Source organism: Cygnus atratus, chromosome 9 (assembly GCF_013377495.2).
Source record: "Cygnus atratus isolate AKBS03 ecotype Queensland, Australia chromosome 9, CAtr_DNAZoo_HiC_assembly, whole genome shotgun sequence".
Taxonomy (NCBI): Eukaryota; Metazoa; Chordata; class Aves; order Anseriformes; family Anatidae; genus Cygnus; species Cygnus atratus.
This window is the reverse complement of record NC_066370.1, coordinates 19,631,510-19,650,085: the sequence shown is the minus strand read 5'-3', so window position 1 is coordinate 19,650,085 and position 18,576 is coordinate 19,631,510. Positions and strand designations below refer to the sequence as shown.

Genomic DNA, 18,576 nt, shown 5'->3' with positions numbered 1-18,576 from the left:
AATCATAACTAAAAACATACTCAACTAATACAAAATAAAAGTAAATCAGAGTAGCTTTCTCTTGGAAAAAGGTCAACTACAACGATGAAAACTTACAATAATAGAAAAGGTTGAGCCCACTGCTAGTTTCAGTTTCAGAAAATTAAAATGCCAGGCTACGTGACCAGGTAAAAACGGCGCCTTCTCACTCAACAAATCTGTTCCCAACAGCTGAAATCCATCCCAAGTGAATATAAACTTTACACATATAAACTGGATTTTGAGCTTAAACATCAGGCTATTAAATGACATACACACTTGTGCAGATCTTCTGATTTCAGAGTTATATTTGCTTTGCTTAGTGGCCAAATACATGCTGCATTACATTTCACTCCATGATGTTCTGAAGAGTCAAGAGAATCACTTGGTGCATTTCAAAGTAATCAGTTACATCCACACAAACTCTGAGTGTCACTTTGCTCACAGGACAAAGACAGCGGAGTTGCAAAGGTATCACTGATTTACAGATTCTTTAGATCCATGCTGCCCCCCAAAACAAAGGAATCCACATAATCTCTCAGATCCCAAATTCAGTTTTGAAGTTTGTGGTTAGAAATACCATCCCTTAGGTTCTGCACTCAACATAATGATCTAGAGATGCCCAAAATGCAAGCTGGCAAATTATGCATTTAAGTCTAACACTGCATTTAACACCCTCATAATACACCTCACATGTAACAACACAAGATACCAGAACTGCTGAAAGACTATTTGAATGTAATCAAAGCCAGAGCATTAAATTCCAGTCCTCTTCAGAGTTCACCTCTGCTTTTCACCTGCGCTACTATTAGAAACCATAAATACAGTCTGCAAATACCATTCTCCAATAATCTAAAACATTTAATAATATTCCAGAGATGAGAGTAAGAAGATCACAACAACCAAGCCTATTTCTAGAGGAGCTAAGATTTTAACTTCACTAGTCTTACACTGCCAAACGCACTGAAGCAAAATACACCTGGCACTGTGTAGATTTGTAATAGGAGAAACTGTTAGTATTGAAACAAGATACAGAGAGCACCCAAGGGGAGGCAACGGAGCACTCAGCTCATCTACAGCTTGCCCCAAACAGGCTTTTGGCCAAAAGAGGAAGCAAAAACAGTTACCAACAGGATGAGCTATGTCATTGTCAAGTCACACTTCTTGCTTCAAAATTAACATGCTGCCCTACTTTCCACAGGGTAAGAGAGAAACAATTTTAGTATTTTGTCAAGCAGAATAATGGTCTAGATTTTTCTTAGGAAAAAAAAGTCTTCAACTTAAAAAAAAAAAATAGCCACACTAAAAATTCGATTTGCAACAGAAGCTCTTACGTTTGCAGGAAGGAACCACACCACCATTAGTCAGTTAAGAAGGTACTTACCATTGGCAGTGCATTGATATGAGGAAGTTTTCCTTTCAGGTATCTCTTGCCACAATAGGGTGATGCTGAAAAAGAAATAAGGAGACAAGAGGAAAAATTAATATTTATTCTTTTGAAAACAGTGATGTTAACATGATTAGTATTATCAAGCACACACCCGCATGGCCCTTGCAGCCTACTCTGTTTAAGCAGCTGAGTTATCACCACTGAATTTGTATACAGCCTAAATCAGCAGTGATCAGGAACAGAACAGCAAGCAGAGCTGGCTTTTTGCATATATCCTGCCACATCACAAGAACTGCTCCTGCGGGGAGCCTGAAATACAGACCTTTGAACAAATAAGCCTGTTGAATGAACACTTAAACCATCAGACCTCTAAGACAGTTGCATCCATTCAGTAGGAGCATGCATAAACAAAACAACCTGTGTATAAAAATCCTGATGTCTGGATTTGCCTTAACTTTCCAGAAAAGGCTTTGGGAAGCTAACTAGGCAAAATAGGCAGCTTAAAATATCTTTTGCCCATGCCAAATCTCTTCTGGAAATAAACTTCAGCTACTGACTTCTAAACACCCTGAAAAGCCCCAAACAAAAATTAACATTCCAGTGGTTTGACTGAGGACCTCTCCTCCAAAACAGTTACATCCCCTGAGAAGTGGTTTGGAAAAAAAAAAAAAAGGATCTGTTTTCCTAACACATCTTGCACTAAATAACTCGGTTTATGTACACAGGTGTGCCCATGCACCCAGACAGTTTATCACCTCCTGCAGTGCCCTCAGTAACTGAGAGAACAGCTCACCCTAGCTGCTAGCTACATTTGACGTGTACATAACAGAAATCTTCCCAGGGGAACATTCAAGGGAAATCTTTCCCATCTTCAAAAACAGAAGAAAAAAATAGTCCAAAAATTCCACACTCTCCTACGTTTTAGTAAGTTTCTTGAAATGTCAATAGTAATTATTTTATGAACCTAACAATAAAATAGATAAGTATAAGCACTCTTCAAGTGTGTTAACTCCATGCACAGCAGTACCCACTTTTATGCATCAACAACAAACAATTTTTATTCACACTAATATTTGAGTGATTACTCTCCATACAAATACTTGTACACTATGTTTCTGGTTAGCACATAATTTAATCGCCCACTCAAAAGAGCAGAAAGGGGGACAGATGGACATGGGTGATTAATAAAGCATTACCCGTTTAATCTAAAAATAGGCTATTTACAAAACATCTGTAAACTTTTCAAAAACTTTTACTATGAGTAAAGAGTAACTACAGCTTCCAGGCCTCATGATCAACACAGAGCTCTTGCATGCCATTTCCAAGCTCAACTAGGAAGAGATGGCTTCTTATAAAACCATTTTCAGACCCAGTCAAAAAAAAAAAAAGACCTGCAGCAATTGGGCGTATTTTATTCTTAAAACATCCGACCGTGCCGTCAAGGCAGGCAGATTCGTAACAGCACAGGAGAGGAGCTGCTGCAGAGGATGCTGAAGAATGCAAGTATGCAGGGAATTGAAAGAATTTGCAAACATGCTCTTTTTCCCTTGCTTAGCTGTGCTGGTACCGCAGAAATTATGTAAATAGGCTGAGGAAAACTCCACTCGCCAAGTGGCATGGTTTCCCATACAGAGCTAGTCTGAAAGTTTGTTTTTCCCTGAGTTGTGGGCCAGCACTGAGAAGAAGGCTTTAGCAGCCCACTCAGCAGCCCCCATAAACAAACGTTACACTTTCCTGCAACCAGAGTTTTCTTTAAAAACAACACAAAGCACCAGCCAACCACTATCTGCACTCTTTTGAGAGCAGCTTAAATCAGAGCAAAATCTGCGTCCACAGGAAGGCGGAGGAGAGCTGCGCTGCCCACTGCTGAGCGCCACGCTTAGCTTGTGTTACTTCATTTGCGAAGGAAGGTGGCAAACATAAATAACGAGCCAACTGCACAAACATAAACAACCTTCCTCAATGAAAAAAGGCTTTCTTCAGCCTCCACTACACCCAAACCGCCTCCTTCCAACACACCCTTGTGCAACCTGCCACGCGTAGCCCCTGGGCCAGAGCTGGCGAGGGGAGGCAAGGGCCTTCTCGGCCTTCAGCTCCGTCTGGCCTGGCCCTGCCCCGCACAGGAGCTGGAGGCAAAGACCACAGAGAGCAGAGGGCAAGAAAAGAAAGGGTTCACCAGCTCATTCCTCGCTTGTATTAACTGGTTGTAGGCTCTGCTTTTGACTAATTGTGCTTGAAACGACGCTGAAACGTTCAGAAAACATTGCCATGTCCTTCTGCAGAGTCCAGTACTGAGTACAAACGCCTCGTCAGCAGCTCTTTTCCTTCCAAATTTATCCTATTGGATTTTGTTATTTTGGCACATGCCTTGAAATAACGCAGGTGACGGCTGTAATTTATTGATTTTAGCCTCTCTCTTTATATACTGACCTGTTATAGTGATTTTAACTGTAACTACACTTGGTCACCTGTTTCACTACGTGACACCTAAAAGTAATCCACCAAATGCCCTTGAAGCTGATAAAACACCAGTTGAAAAAGAAATAAGACTTGGCTGGCATTTTCCAAAAAAGACCATCCTGCAAGATGGTCGGAGATAACAACACGAAGTATCTTTGGCCATGAAGACAACGCTGCAGGGCACCAGGCAGCACGTGTCCAGTTACGAACCCACCGTGCGCCCTTCCCTAACACTATTCCTTACGTGGCTCCAAATGCAAACAACTCAAAACAAGGATTTCTCTAAAAGCTACTTGCACAAACTTGTCACCGATTTCCTCTACAAGTGCTGCCATTTACAATTTCCTCCCTCTATCCACCACACAAAGATCCATGGTGGGAAACGCTGGGTGAGCGTGAAGGCTGGGAGAAGGCAGCTGTGCGAGTTCGGGACCACTTCTGCTCATCTTGCGTGCTCCCTTTTCTTCTAATCCTCTTCGGATCGCAGCGTTTATACTGGATTCTGAGATTTTTTGTGCTATTTGAGCTTTAACAACAAATTTACTCATTAACCGTTGTGCTTTGTGAATTACAAAAGCCTTCCAAGGACCCGCCATCTTTTCTACTAAATTCTCCTCCATTATCCTGCTTTTATCTGGCCTCGGTATCTGGAAAGAGCGTCCCAATCAAAACGGAATTAAAAATAACTAAATCCTGGATATTCCCCCCAGTAACTAGGCTGCAAAAAGCATTAGACAATAGCTTTAAAAGCCTAAATTGAAAACTAATCACTCCATTGAATCCTTCCTTTCATTTGGTTAATAGGCATATACAAAACTAGCGGTGATTCTACCACTGCCATGCTTGGAACGTAAACGGAGAGAATCAAAAGTTATTTCTTGTAATTGCACTTCCATGATGATCTATGGGAATTTTTTTAAACAATTCAGCACTTCTACAGTAACATCTGCTTTTTGGATCTGACACGGAAGCCGAACTGAGATAAACGCCAGCTCAAAAAAATTAAAGAAACAAGGATGTATGAGTGGGAAGAAGAAAGAAAAGAAACAGGACCACATGCAAGACGGCATTGAAAGCTGTCATCACCTGCAACTGGCTGGTAGCAAGAGTTCCTCCCCAGGGACATGCAGCAGGCAGCGATGGCCCCAGGGCTCCTCTCGGGGTCCCGCGGCCATTTGACACAGAGCTGCAGCAGGGAGCACTCACAGCACCCCAGAGCTCCCCCACAGAGCATCCATCCACCTGCTTTCCTAAATTCTATCTGAAACAGCTTTCCTCTGCTATTAACTGAAAAATTATTTCCTAATCTTTGTTCTCTTTTTAGGCCTTTATTATGTCAGAAATAAGCAAAAAGCTGATGCAAGCTAACTTTCTGGATTTTTAGAAGAAACATCTTATATATACACTTGTATCACGTAAGAGCTGCACAACTTCCACATTTCAGAAATGCTCTTTCATACACCAAACTCCTGCACGCATACACAGGTACGTGAACCAACTATCAAAACAAAACAGGATATCTGAGGGGACAGAGAATAAAAACTGCTTAGCAGACAGCACTACTCTAGGAAAAAAAAATAAACCTGGATATACAAACCACTCTTCAAAAGTGCATAAAACAGGACTCACTGCAGCGTGACAAACACAGGCAAAGCAAGACCAAAGCGAAGGAATATTGTAGCATGGCAGCAGCTACCTGCAGGTTTAAACACCAATTTCCAGAAAAGTCAAAAATTGAGGAAATCACAGATGATAGCTTATAACACACTGAAAGGAAAGGAAGCTAAATTGCTGGAGAGGAAACCATCCTAGCCAGCCCTATTAAAAGCACATAAAACACAAGAGTAATCTTGTCAATACCAATTAGTTTGTACCATTGGGGAAGGAGGGAGGAAGAGCCATGCTGCAGCACAGCTTCACTTGCAAGTCATTTAAATGAAATTCATTAGTAAGTAACCCAATTCACAGACTGGAAGTTAAAAGATCCTAGAGCATGAAGTAAAATCCTGTCTAGACTAGTAAAGAGCAGAGTCATTACTCCAAGGGCAGAGTATGATGCGGAGCATGGCATGGCCTCCACCCTAGCCCCACAATCCCACCTTTACAGACTATCACCTATATGATGGTGGCCCACAAATGAAAACACGAGGTAGTTTTTAATTTGTGTTGGTAGTTTGATTTCTCCTGAGAACAGTGGACACGTTGACTCACTGACAGAAAAAAATTGTACCTTTATTCCAAAAACGAGTTTTAAATTTAAATTCACCCTTGCAAAATTTATTGTATAGAGGAGCATAACAACCTATTGACCTGGCTGCTCTCAGCAGACTCTGAACACAAATCACAGAGTAAAAAAATTCTCCTTGTGTATAAAAAGAGTAAATTAAAAGAAACCTGATGTGTAGCATTTAGGGGTCACTCTGTTATTCTCAGGAAGTTTATTACAGGTTTCAAATAAAATAACTGAACCTAGACACAAGATATACCACTTCCAAAAAAATTTAAAAAAAATCAGAATTTTTTTTAATTCCCTTTCCTGGAGGTAGGAAGAGATGTACCCCCTGCTGTCCTGAGCCTGCCCCAGCGACTCAGCTGAGCTCGGTGACAAGCCGTCCCCTCTCCCACAGAACCCTTAGCTCCGATCAGCCTTCACAGCCGAATGGAGGCAGACACCTGCTTTTGTCAACATGGCAATGTGTTCCTGCAGAACTGATAGCTGCAAGGTTACCGGGACTCCTCAACCGGTCTCCGGTCTGGGGATATGGAACAAAGCTCCAAGCGTAGCCTTGGGCAGAATACCTTCTTCACTGTTCATGTTTCTGCTACCGCTGCTGCCACGTCCGCCTGTTTTCAGATGTTCAGGACAAGATGTTCCTCTGCTTTGGGTCTAACAGTGGCCTTGCAGAAGAAACAGCCCAAGTTATGTAAGGCATCAGAAATAGTTACAGTAGGGCAAGGGTACAACTGAACATGTTTCTTAGATGTTTATTCTTAAAGAGCTTAATTGAATTCATTCAAAAATTCTCTCTCAAATGCGCCATGCTTTGGGAGGTGGGATATGCGTCTTAAGCAGACGTTGCATTTGGAAGTAGAGTCAAAATGTTCCACTAAAGACTTCCCTTAAAGTAACAAGGCAATGTGACAATATTATTGATATTATACGTATTATTTTCAACCCCAATGAACGTAATCATCATTTGAGCTCTGTCTGTGTCTCTCAGTATTGGTACCATTATTCCCTTACTTTTTGGGCAACCAGAAGTCAAAGATAGCATTCTTTCAGAGCAAAACCTCAATCCATGTTGCATCTAGTCAAGCCGATGACCTACACAGCACACGCAGGCAATGCAGCAGGTCCAGTGCTCCGCTGCAAGACACGGCGTTTGCAGACACCTTGGCGTCCAGAGACGCAAGAAGTCACGCTGTGGCCGCTGACCCTGCTCACTGTGTGCTGCTGCCGTCGTGCCTCAAGGAACGTCGGCTGCCTTCTGCCTGCCTTCTACAGGGGCAGCTTTCGGAATAGCCACAGCAAAGCATCAATTTTAAGAACGGACATCAAAATGTTCTACAACCCTTATTACTTCTGTTCCTGGGCACGTCAAAGTGCTATCACGGTCTGAAGAACTCAGATGCAAGAATTATTCTAAAAAGCCCTCAAAATTCTGAGTTACTTTTAATACTTAAAATCTCTTACAATCCACAGGTACAGAAATATTTTTTTCTGAAAACAATGTCATACCAGAGGTCAGAAATACAGTCTGTGGTGGAGCTTGGGCTCACATACTCCAGACGTTCCTGGAATGCAGTTCCTCTAAAACAAGGTGCTTACAGTGCTTTCGAGATTCTTCCTGGGATTACTACTACTACTACTATTTTGCACAGAGCCAGAGGAAAACCTAAGCCTCGCTCTCTACCAAAAAAAAGGTAACACTAGTCACTGTGAAGTCATCCATTACACGTATCAAGGAACCATTATGTATTTTCATGTATTTTTTTCCAAAAAAATATTGCTCTTCAGAAGCTTTTGCACTCCTGCTTACAGTCCCCTCTCAATTCCCCACAAATTCTCCAAAACTGAGCGGCATTCGGTGCACAGCAGCACCACTTTTCCACACAAATTCTGCATCTCATCCGTGTTTCCACATGAATAACTTGCATGGAAGCTCTCTGTGCGCAGGTGAACCCCGGGACTACGCAGCAGCTCACACTGCCTGGGGCCGAGCAACGCGCAAGGAATTTTACTCTCTCTTCCTCATTTCTGAGAGCCCCTTTTGCTCTCCACAGCCTGCCACCCACAGACAGCCTCATCCCTCCTGCAGACCCTTCCACATCTCCAGGAGGGCAGTTTTGGGGAGTTACATGATCCGCAAAGCTTTAAACCTCTCCGCAGAGGGCTGCTGTCCGGCCGTCCCACAAGGGACGAGTCCCTGTGGCACAGCGGCTGCTGAGCTGTGACAAACTGCAGACACAGGCGTACCGACAGGAGCACGGCAGGCTTCCTGCCCCACCAAGCAGGTACAGCAGGCACGTCAGGGCTCCGAGGGCACAACCTACCGACGGCTCCGGCTCGGTTTTACTGCTAAGCCACGTCCCGGCCAAGGCCGACCTGCCGCTGGGCCAGGAGGTGCCAGCACCCCACCTGCGGGCTCCCAACCAGGCTCTCCTGCCGCTTCCTTCAGCCTAAAATAAGGGAATCAATTGTCTTAACTCAGCTCCCCAAACCACCTCACCGCGGGGGCAGGAGAGGACAGAAGCAACGCAGCCCTGAAAGGGAAGAAATGCAGGAGCAGAACTGCCCTGCCAGCCACGTCGTCAAAATACACCTCTGTCTCCAAGGGACGTCTGGTGTTTGGGACAACGACGGGAATCCCAGCATGAGAACTCACAACAGAACGGAGTGACGGACTGGGTGATGTGAATCATACCCGAAATAGCACAGACAATAACGGCATTAAGAGAAATATTATTCTGTTGACTTTTCAAACCGTTTAGACACCAGAACTGAGAACCTGTGTTTGTCTGTCACACCGACTGAATGGGGGAAGTATTTGCATTGATATTATACTTATTATACATGCAGGAAGAGACGCTGAAACTTGTTCCAAAGAATAAGCAGCCTACACATAAACATAGCAAAATATTTACATTAGCATCGTGGTCGAAGAGAATAGCATTTATTAAATAAGAGGATCGAAGCCATTAATCAACAGCAGCATTAAACCAATCTAATCACGCCACTTCTTCACCTAGTTTTCTGAACAACAGGACCTAAGCATGATCACGGAAAACAAATATATTTCATCTATCAATGACAACACGCTCAAAGGATCTGATGAGCATCGGGACACGGAGGCACAGCAGAGAGGCCCTATATCACCACCACTCGGCTGTGATTAATTGATAACAACAAAGCAGCGCCTTATGCGAGTCTGTCATAAGCAGTAAAAGGAGCTTACCTACGTGTACACTGTCCTACTGTTATGGCTATACTATGTACCTGCCACCCTACGTGGTCTAGCTCTCAAAAGAGCTTTTCCTTAAAATTCTATTCATTACATTAATTAACAGTTCAATTATGTTGGGTTTTCCTACTGTATGAAAATCTGTTCTTACCGTAATGAGAGGAAACAAACAAAAAACAAACAAACAAAAAATCACGCAAACTTAATTTGTTGCCAAAATGACTGAAGTCAGTATTTTTGTTTCACTGGAAATATTTTCTGTTGAATTTCCTACCATCGCTGCAGATGTATGGTTCAATTTATAGCCCTTCTAAACTAATGCACTGCATGTGCAGCACAACACGTAGCAGTTGCTTATCCCACAAACAAATGGAAGTATGATTTGATAACCTATTATGCTGCTTTGCAGACAGTTAAAAAAGTGAAAGGGACTGCTGATGCTAGCTCGCCAGCACCTTGTATTTTCCTTTATATAAGGGAAAAGATTTTACTCGGAAGAATTTCCAAGAGACCTGAATGAGAACTAAAGAATGGCCATGCCGGATCAGACCGACTGGCTCCCCTGCCCATTATCCTCTCTCCAGAAGGGACTTCAAGGCAGATACCTGAACGAAGAGTGAGAACTGCACGAACATATGATCTAGTCCCCCTAAATTATCTCCTAGCCTCCAGCTATTTTCAACTCAGATGGCTTCTCTGAGCATAATTTGTTTGGTTTCTGTGCATCCAGTAATCTCAACAGAATTGCCTTCCATTAACTTGTGCAGTCCAGTGTCAGAATAATCTGACATCCCTATAAGAGAAAAGAAACCTTCGATCCCCATTCACCCTCTCCATGGTTTTCATGGCTTTGCAGAATTAACTATGCCCCATTCCCATGCTGGAACTTGTCTTTAACCAGTTGCTGCATTAAACGGGTACCTCGGCTCTACAGTGCCTTTTGATAGGACAATTGCGCACACTGCATGAGATTAACTGAAATCTCCCACTGTGTTTCCAACCCTCCTTCACTTCTGATCTTTCTAGTGTTACTGTCTTGATAGCGTGGTCAGTAACACAGCTCCCTTTCTATGGATCACTCACATACCACCAAAAAATAAAGCACCTAACACACTTATTGAGGAAGCGCCCATCCATAAAGGTGTTCAGAAATGGGTAACTGAGCAGCTAACGTTATTTAAAGGAATGCTATTACACTTCAGACTGTATTCTTGCAAGACTATCGGCCAACACATGCTCTTCAGCATCAGCTCACACTACAAAGAATTCAGTTTTACATACCAGTTTTTATTCATGAAGCTGTTAACTTCTAAATCTTATCCCCACAGGAATCTAATATTTTTTTCAGTGTCTCATCTTTCCACTCTTATTTTCTCTTATTTTCTTCAGAAGAGCTCCCTGTAAACAGGGTTAATAGCATCTTGTTTTCTCTGCAATGTGTCTATCCTAACAGTAACTGTAAAGGATGTGTCAATGCCATCAAGACTGACTTGAATTTAAGCTTTCTTAAGCTTTTCTGAAGAACTAATACTAAATTCACCATCTTTTGAAAGACTGTTTTTCACTCTTTCAAAAAAAATGAGTTTTGCCGAGCATGTTATTTATCATTTTCAAAAATCAATACAAAGATGGAACTAGTTACTACCCTGTACATTAAACAGATATTTAAGCTCAATGGAAGTCTACCCGATAACTTAGAAAGCTGTTCGTGGATCAGATCTCAGGTAAGTAACTTAACTTCTCTGACCAGGAGAAGGAACAAGGCAATTTAAAAGGTGCAAAAGTCAAGGGAAAGAAGAGAAACTAAAAGATAGTGTAACTGGAAACACATTTTAAATAATCTGGAAACACCTTCCCAAAGCAAAATCACGCAATTAGAGAACAGCTGTGGGAAACAGCCTGTGCTGTGGGACTTCTGCTATTTCAAGCAAGAGTAGGAAAGACCAGGGCAGGAGTAATTCTGCCCAAGGAGACACGTAGCGTACAGTGTTTGATCTACTAAGCCTTTCCCCTTTCTTTACGATTCTTATCTCAATTGTTTCACACCAGGAATCTGAAATCGGCTGAGCTTCACATCTTGCAAAATCTTCCTGTTCAAACTAGATTAGGCTGAAAATAGCATTTTACCATTTGGGAATATCATTTATAGAATTCTGCCTCTGAGGTTGCCTGCAGAATTCCTCTGCAACTGCTGTCAGGTCTTCAGGAAAAGGGTGTTGTCTTAGCTTTTTTTTTTTTCTCTCCTCTGAATCACCGCACATTTATCAACGTGATCTACTGGATTCATCAAAGATTGTAATGAAGAGTGCAAGTCCTCACGCATAGGTCTTTGGGAAAAAAAAAAAATCAACTCCTTACTCTCCATTAAAATAAGCTTATATACTTAATCTTCTAACTTATGAATAATAAAAAACTTACCCAAACTTTATTTTTTAGGATATGCTACATGGCTACCATGACTGAAGTTACTTGTTCCTTGAATGCTTTTTGCTGCTCTGATACTGTTTTAGTAAAGCATCCACAAGGTACCTGATAAATTATCAGCTGTCAACCACCCCTTTTAAAAAAAAAATAAAAATGAATGACTTGACTACAAATAAAAAAAAGTTAAAAAAGAAATCTATGCCTGTATTTTCAGTTTGAATTGACAGATTTTTAGTTCTTGTTATTAATAAAGACCATGCTGAAGGCCTGTACATTCTGCTAATTTTGTGATCATGCTAAAACACACTAGTTAACTAAGGAAACTACCAACAAATTCTTGAGCCAGGAACATCAACTAAATGTGTTTGTCAAAATACCCCACCTAGCAAAAGCATTTCCACCCCGTGTCAGACATGTCAAATACCGGGGGCTGGTTCATCTCCAAACAGAACACACTGTAGATATTACTGTAGTCACACCTAGTCAAGGGTGGTTCTTCTTTTCCTCTTTTTTTTTTTTTTTAAAGTATAACAGTATGTTGTATTCAGCACTAATAGATACATAGAACCTACACAGCACTGTAATAAACGCACAGAACTTGAGAGCACCGTAATGACCTATATTCCATCAGCCCCTGAGTAATAGCCATCTAGGTTTACGTGCTGCTGTACTTCAGAAGAGACTGTTTACCAAAACCAACAAAAACATTGTCCAATATCTATTTTGTTGCATGAAGTTGTACAGCTACAATAATTTATCACTTTTTTTTTTTGGTCTTATTCTTTTCACCGCCTAAGGAACCAGAAAAATCTTACATTACAAAAATGTCTCAAACACTAGCACTTCTTCCCATTTAACACGTTACAATTATTTTTACACCAACTTTACCCAGAAATAAACCCGCCTGGCGTACCCTCCCAGGAATACTGCTACTAGACTCGTTCTGACACCTTTTCAAAGAAGTCTCATCTGACCCTCTTGGACTGTGCACATCGGGGGCTTGGTGTGCATACCACGAACATGCTGACTCTCCCCCTCCCACGAAAAGGAAAAGGATGATGCTTTGCTGTTTCTAGACTAAACAAGCTAAGTTTAAGAGTGATCAGCACTCTTTGTTCCTTTGTCAAGTTAAGACACTTTCCTTGTGGTATTTTTAATTAAACAAAGTGTCCATGCAGTGATTCAAAAAAACCATTACCGGTTTTATCTTTTTGCTCCTAATAATAACCTCTTGTAAAGTAGTAAAAATAAATATGAAATTACATTCATTTACTTTAGTATGCACACGAAGGCTTAATTTCGATTACTTCAATGCATTAAGACTTTACGACAAAGTCCTTACGCGACCTGGACTGCCGCCAGCCCTCGCAAGGACACGTCCAAGCGCTCTCACCACACATCGAGGACGCCGGCTGCGCGGCCCAGCGACAAACCACGGCCCGCGGAACACAGGTGAGTGGGGATAGAGACATGCAGGAGGAGCGGAGAGCAAATATCTCACCAGAGAAGCAACAATAGTGTTAGAAATACACATACAAGGCGATCTGCAAGCCTCTCCATTGCTGTGTAGAATTCCACTCTCCCAGTACAAAATATATGGCCATAAACAGTCAGATAAGGGAACAGAAGGGAACTCTAGAAACTGCATTTCATTATGCCATGTATGTGCACATATTTGTGATGGGAAACAAATAGATGGAGGTTTACTTCTTGGCTTGCAATTTCAGCTTTTTTCTTTTTTTTTTTGTTAGAACATAGTAAATTTGCCATTAGGGCAATTAGAGTCCAGGCGTAACTCACCCTGTAAAAATCTCTCACATGACACATTTTAGAAAGAGATAACGTATTTGTAAAGTATTAAAGGAAACATTTGCATTTCTTCTGCTTAATGAACCAGAAAGATACTACTCAAAATCCAAACAGTCTGCTCATCCTTAGTTACTAGAAGACTTGACCTGGTGAGGCCATTTCACCAGTCACACCTGAGGCACTCCTCCCAGTTCCTCCCGAGTTGGTTTTTCCTTTGTTTTGTTTCTAATTAACCACTTCTCACTGCTAACCATGAATTCACAGCCATATAAATCACGTTTAAAAGAGAGTTCCTGTGCCCACAGAGAGCTGCAGCATCGCTCTTGCCACTGCCCTGTCAGCTGAATGACATTTCCAGCACTGATTTACTACAGCTATGCAGAGCTGGGATGCACAAGTGTTTGCAAGCTGTCTCTCACAAAGGAAAGGTATGGACTCCAGCTGAGATAAGCACCTGAGTTATTCATGGAGAAACAGACCTAAAAAGCAGGAATTGAGGCATGGTGACACAGTGAGCTTAAGAGTTCTGGAAGGAATACAAATCATTACCACTTTCATGCCATCAAAAACGATGTTTTAAATTAAAGAATAAAATACAAGTTACCATACAATAATTTTTAAACACCATGGCTTATTATTTTAACCAACCAGAAGAAAGCAAAAATAAATTCAGGCAGCGCCTAAAGACACTGCAGTGCCTCCAGCTTCGTTTCAGAGCTTCATTATGAGCAGAGTACAGGAAAAGAAAGGGGAAAGCCACAGAAGAATGTTTTGCTCTTTTTAAAGACTTTTTTTCCCCTCAGGAGCAAACCACGAGCGCGCATCAGGACTACTGCCCTAAGCACAAGTCAGTCTCCACCCGACCTGAAGGCCCGGGCCTCTGCTGCCCAGGGGCCGAGTGGAGGCCCAGTGTCTGACTGGGACCCGCGCTGACCTCAAGCCGCTGACACCATCCTTCAACCTCGACCTCTGTGGCAGTCAGAACAAGGGAAATCGTGTTTTGTAAAGCTGCATCACCTGCTAATATCGAGTTTAAAGTTTAATTTCAAATTCAATTTCAAATTTTGGCAACCTACAACAAAATGTGATTTAAGCTACTATAATAATTTCGAACAAATGAAATATTCAAGTAATACATTAAGTTTTAAAGAAAGCTAAACCACTGATGGTACTGTTGGAAATCACTGACACAGCATTTACAAAGAACGTTTGTTCAAAGTGTTAAGCAGCATGCTTTTATGGGTGCACAGAGTATTTTTAATACCCCAACCAGTTTGTATTTAGCTACCTCCAGTACTTTGAATGCACTTCAAACTTTTTATCCTTGGATGTGTACCTGCCAATTCTGAGGACCAAACCCCATGAATTCTGAAATCATAAAGAACAGTATCAGATCATTTCACTGCTTACAAAACAGTACTTTTTCATATTTTTAAATTCAACAGTTTTCATGGATAGTCTCTCTTTAGCCGGTACACTGCAAAAATAAACATAGGAAACAAGAAATGCACTGTTCATCAATTTGCTACTTCATAAACAGTCACAGAGACTTAAAGAATCTGCATTAAAAAAGGCTAAGTTACGTAAGTTAACAGAAGCACAGCAAAACAGTAAACCTGCCCAATTAGGAAAAGAAATACCAGATTTACTAAAAAAAAAAAAGGCAAAAAAAAGCCCTCAACACTAAGTAGCAGATAAATGTTTAATGACTCCAGCACAGTTATTTCAGTGGAAAAAAAAAAAAAAAAGATTTGTTTTTTCTAAATCCAAAACAAAATTACAATCAATTACATGAAACAAGGGCTTCTGCACGCTGATCTGAATCATTTTCACTTTGATCCACCCTGGGCCTAGCAGACATTTCTTCTGCTATTAAGTACTCAAAGGTGTAAATTAAGGCTTGAAAGACCTACTTAAAGTAACAGCTATAATAAGCTTCAATATTCCAAGAGCAGTCCAATCCTTTCAGAAGAAAAAGATTTTAAGCCGCGTAGGAAAGGCATGCAGCAACTGACACAGGTAGCATCTCTATTTCTGGATGCAAGTCATTGAAAACTGATTAAAGTAAAACACCACAAGGACACGTCCGCATCCTGAGGTATTGTTCCTTCAAAGGTAAAGCAGCAGGCGTGAAACTCAAACGATTAAGGAAGTTTAACCACCAAGCAACAGAACAGGAGCTCTCGTATCGTGGTATTCTGGAAATTCTGCTGAATAAAAGTGAATATAACTTACACAGTGATGGTATATATCACAATTGTTTGCACTGTCATGGGACTGGGCTCCCACCCATGCCAAGCAAAGACTTCCTAAACCTGGAACCGAGGCACAAGGCAGGTTCTGCAGAGGTGCCCAGCCGAGGAGCATCCCAACCACCCCAAGCAGAGAAGGGAAGCAGAGAAGGGAAGCCGTGTGAGGCTGGACGGCACTGCTGACAGCCACCAAGGTAAGCTCCTTGCTGCTAGGGTGGCCAAATCTACATGTCCAATACAGCAGCAGGTCTGGAGGCTATGCAGGACAGGCACAAAGGTATCACCGCGCTCCTGCGAGGTGAGGGGCAGGCTGCGTGGCAGAAGCCTATTGACTGCGGCGGCAGGGCTCACGCTGGGATTTACGCTAGAAGAGAGAGACACTCATAATATCCTCTACGCATTCATCCTGGTGCTTTGGGGGAATCAAATCAGCACTTCAAGAAAAAGAGCAGGCACTGAACAATTTAAAGTACCTACAAATTGCATTCGGAAATGTTCAGGTGTTGGAACTGCTCTTTTTGTCCTGATAAAATAGAGCTTTCTAAATGAATTTTAACGTATCAGATTGTCGTGTTTCTACAATTTATAAGGTTGATCTATTTTGTAATAGTCAATTTTGCAGCCTCATTTCCAGTGATTTATATTAACACATCACAGATCAAAAAATCAGAAACAGAGGTCAATACCTAGGCATTATCAACACAAGAAGCAGTCTCATCTTTAGGAAATTTTGTTAGTTTTGTTTAGCCTTGTCATTCAATTCTAATCCAGCAAACACTCAGTATTGAAATAAAACACAAAATTGTACCTAGATTATGTGAGAACCTCAAGTAATTACATTGAGAAGGAAGAATAAGAGAGCAGTCACACATAAGGCTGGCTATCTTAATTGCACTGCAATTGTTTTTGTTTTTTTTTGTATGTATTTCTGTATTCAAAATCAATCTTTTTGTATGCCACTTAGATAATTCATATGCAAGCACTGCCCCACTTGCTCTAGCTTCTGCAAGCAAGCTCTCCCCAAAAACTAGCTTTGGATATCATCAAATCTCAAGTCACTGACAAGTAACTTGCACCTCTCATCCCCCTCTGTATGCCTGCTGGAACGTCAACAAGGAATTACCCATTACTAGATCAACAGGACTTGTTTTAACTACAAACAATGTCAGAAAAATAATAAACTCATTCCCATTTGTACAGTAAGAAATAAGTAATCAATAGTAATATAAAATACGTAGTTACAGAAAATCTCAGCAATCCCCTTCTGAATGTGGGTCTCACTATCTTACATACTTCATAAATGTGAAGGACCCTGAAAGATCCTTATGACCCATGAGATACTAAAGTGCAGAAATCAGTCTGTTTTTTAACTACAGTAAACAGTATAGCAGCAAAAACGGAGATAAACCAAGTGGACCTTCAAATAAGAAGCAAAACATTATATATCAAGCATTTCTAAACCTCCTACCTGTACCTTCAAATAAGATATGAAGTGAAAAGAATGCATACCTGAAAAATTGTTTTCTACAGGGCATTCGGGTTTTTTTCCACTTCACATAAAAACTTTTATTAAAGGAATGTGATCTCTAAGGATTTCTGTTTTTTCTCTTTTTAAAGAACTATCTGAAAATTCGCTTTGCATTAAATATCACTGGTTGGGGATGCCAAAGCAATACAGCAGTACCCTTTAATCAGCAGATACAAGCCTTTTGCTAGTTCTGGAAGGATTTTACTTACAGTAACTTTAAAATCTTTGGATCACTGCAGCAAAGTCTCATTTCAGATTATTTCTGGGTTGGAGATATTAGTGATTAGCATTCTGCCAAGTCATTCCTTCTGAGAAGTAATCAAGCTCAGACACTGGAGTCCCTAAGCAAAAAGTGCATAAAAAGATCCAACAAGATGGGATTGGCATCTAATTGCCACTCTGGCTCCATCAACTTGCTGTCAGATTCACTTTTATTCAGTTCAGTGCCTGAGAAGTTTCCAAACAAGGCAGAATGAATCTGCCAAAGTCTGATGTACATCCACACCACAAGTACGCTTACTGGACTGTTTCTAAGAATGGGACACCATTTGGGAAAGCTAAGAAAACAACGCATTAGAGCGCCAGGAGAAAATCCTTTTCTCCTAGGAGCTGCTGTGCCATGTAACAGAAAATGCTATTAAGCAAAAATGATCTATTGCAAACAAGAGTGGACAATTTACTGAACAAAAAGGAGTTTGCAGTTAAGAAATAATATAAACTACCATATGGGGACAATTGGTATGCGGAAAGAGTATGGGGCTTGCTGCCCCACAACAGTAACAGCAAATACAAGAAGGTTAATGACTACCTTTTGACTCGAGCGATAGAAAATGTTTAACTCCGGTACTGTTGGTATCTGAGATACAGTGTAAAAATTGTTTTAAAACAAACAATCCTATGCATTTCTACTTGTTTGTAAGATAATCAAAACCAGCAAGAGGTTCTAAGTAGGGAACATGAATTTTGTTCATTCACCCCCTGCTCCTACTGACTCCTTGAGTTCATAAAGGAATCCCCAAATCCTTTGGAAAAACCAGAGGAGCCCATTGGGTAAGGATGGGGAGAGAGTACAGTATTTAATATCTGGAAACTACGCATGAGAGACCTTTCCAGTTTTATTTTTAGCACAACATATCCATACGTACAAAGAGCTCTAACACTGAGAAGAATGCAATGGGAAATTTATTTTAACCATACAATTCTAGCAGGTTATTAAGATTGCATCACTATCCT

The 18,576-nt window shown here is 41.2% G+C and overlaps 1 protein-coding gene across 8 annotated transcripts in view; it reads right to left on the bottom strand.

Moving 5' to 3' along the window:
• The window catches only part of TBL1XR1 (TBL1X/Y related 1), a 111,906-nt gene that overhangs the window by 62,812 nt on the left and 30,518 nt on the right, over positions 1 to 18,576 (bottom strand). For 7 of the 8 annotated variants that reach the window (XM_035557225.2, XM_035557224.2, XM_050712458.1 and 4 more), the window contains exon 2: positions 1,403 to 1,467. The gene's annotated coding sequence lies outside the window, so the exon portion shown is untranslated. Of the gene's footprint in view, positions 1 to 1,402; positions 1,468 to 6,667; positions 6,767 to 18,576 lie in introns of those variants that run through there. The other variant, XM_035557229.2, reaches the window with a different exon arrangement.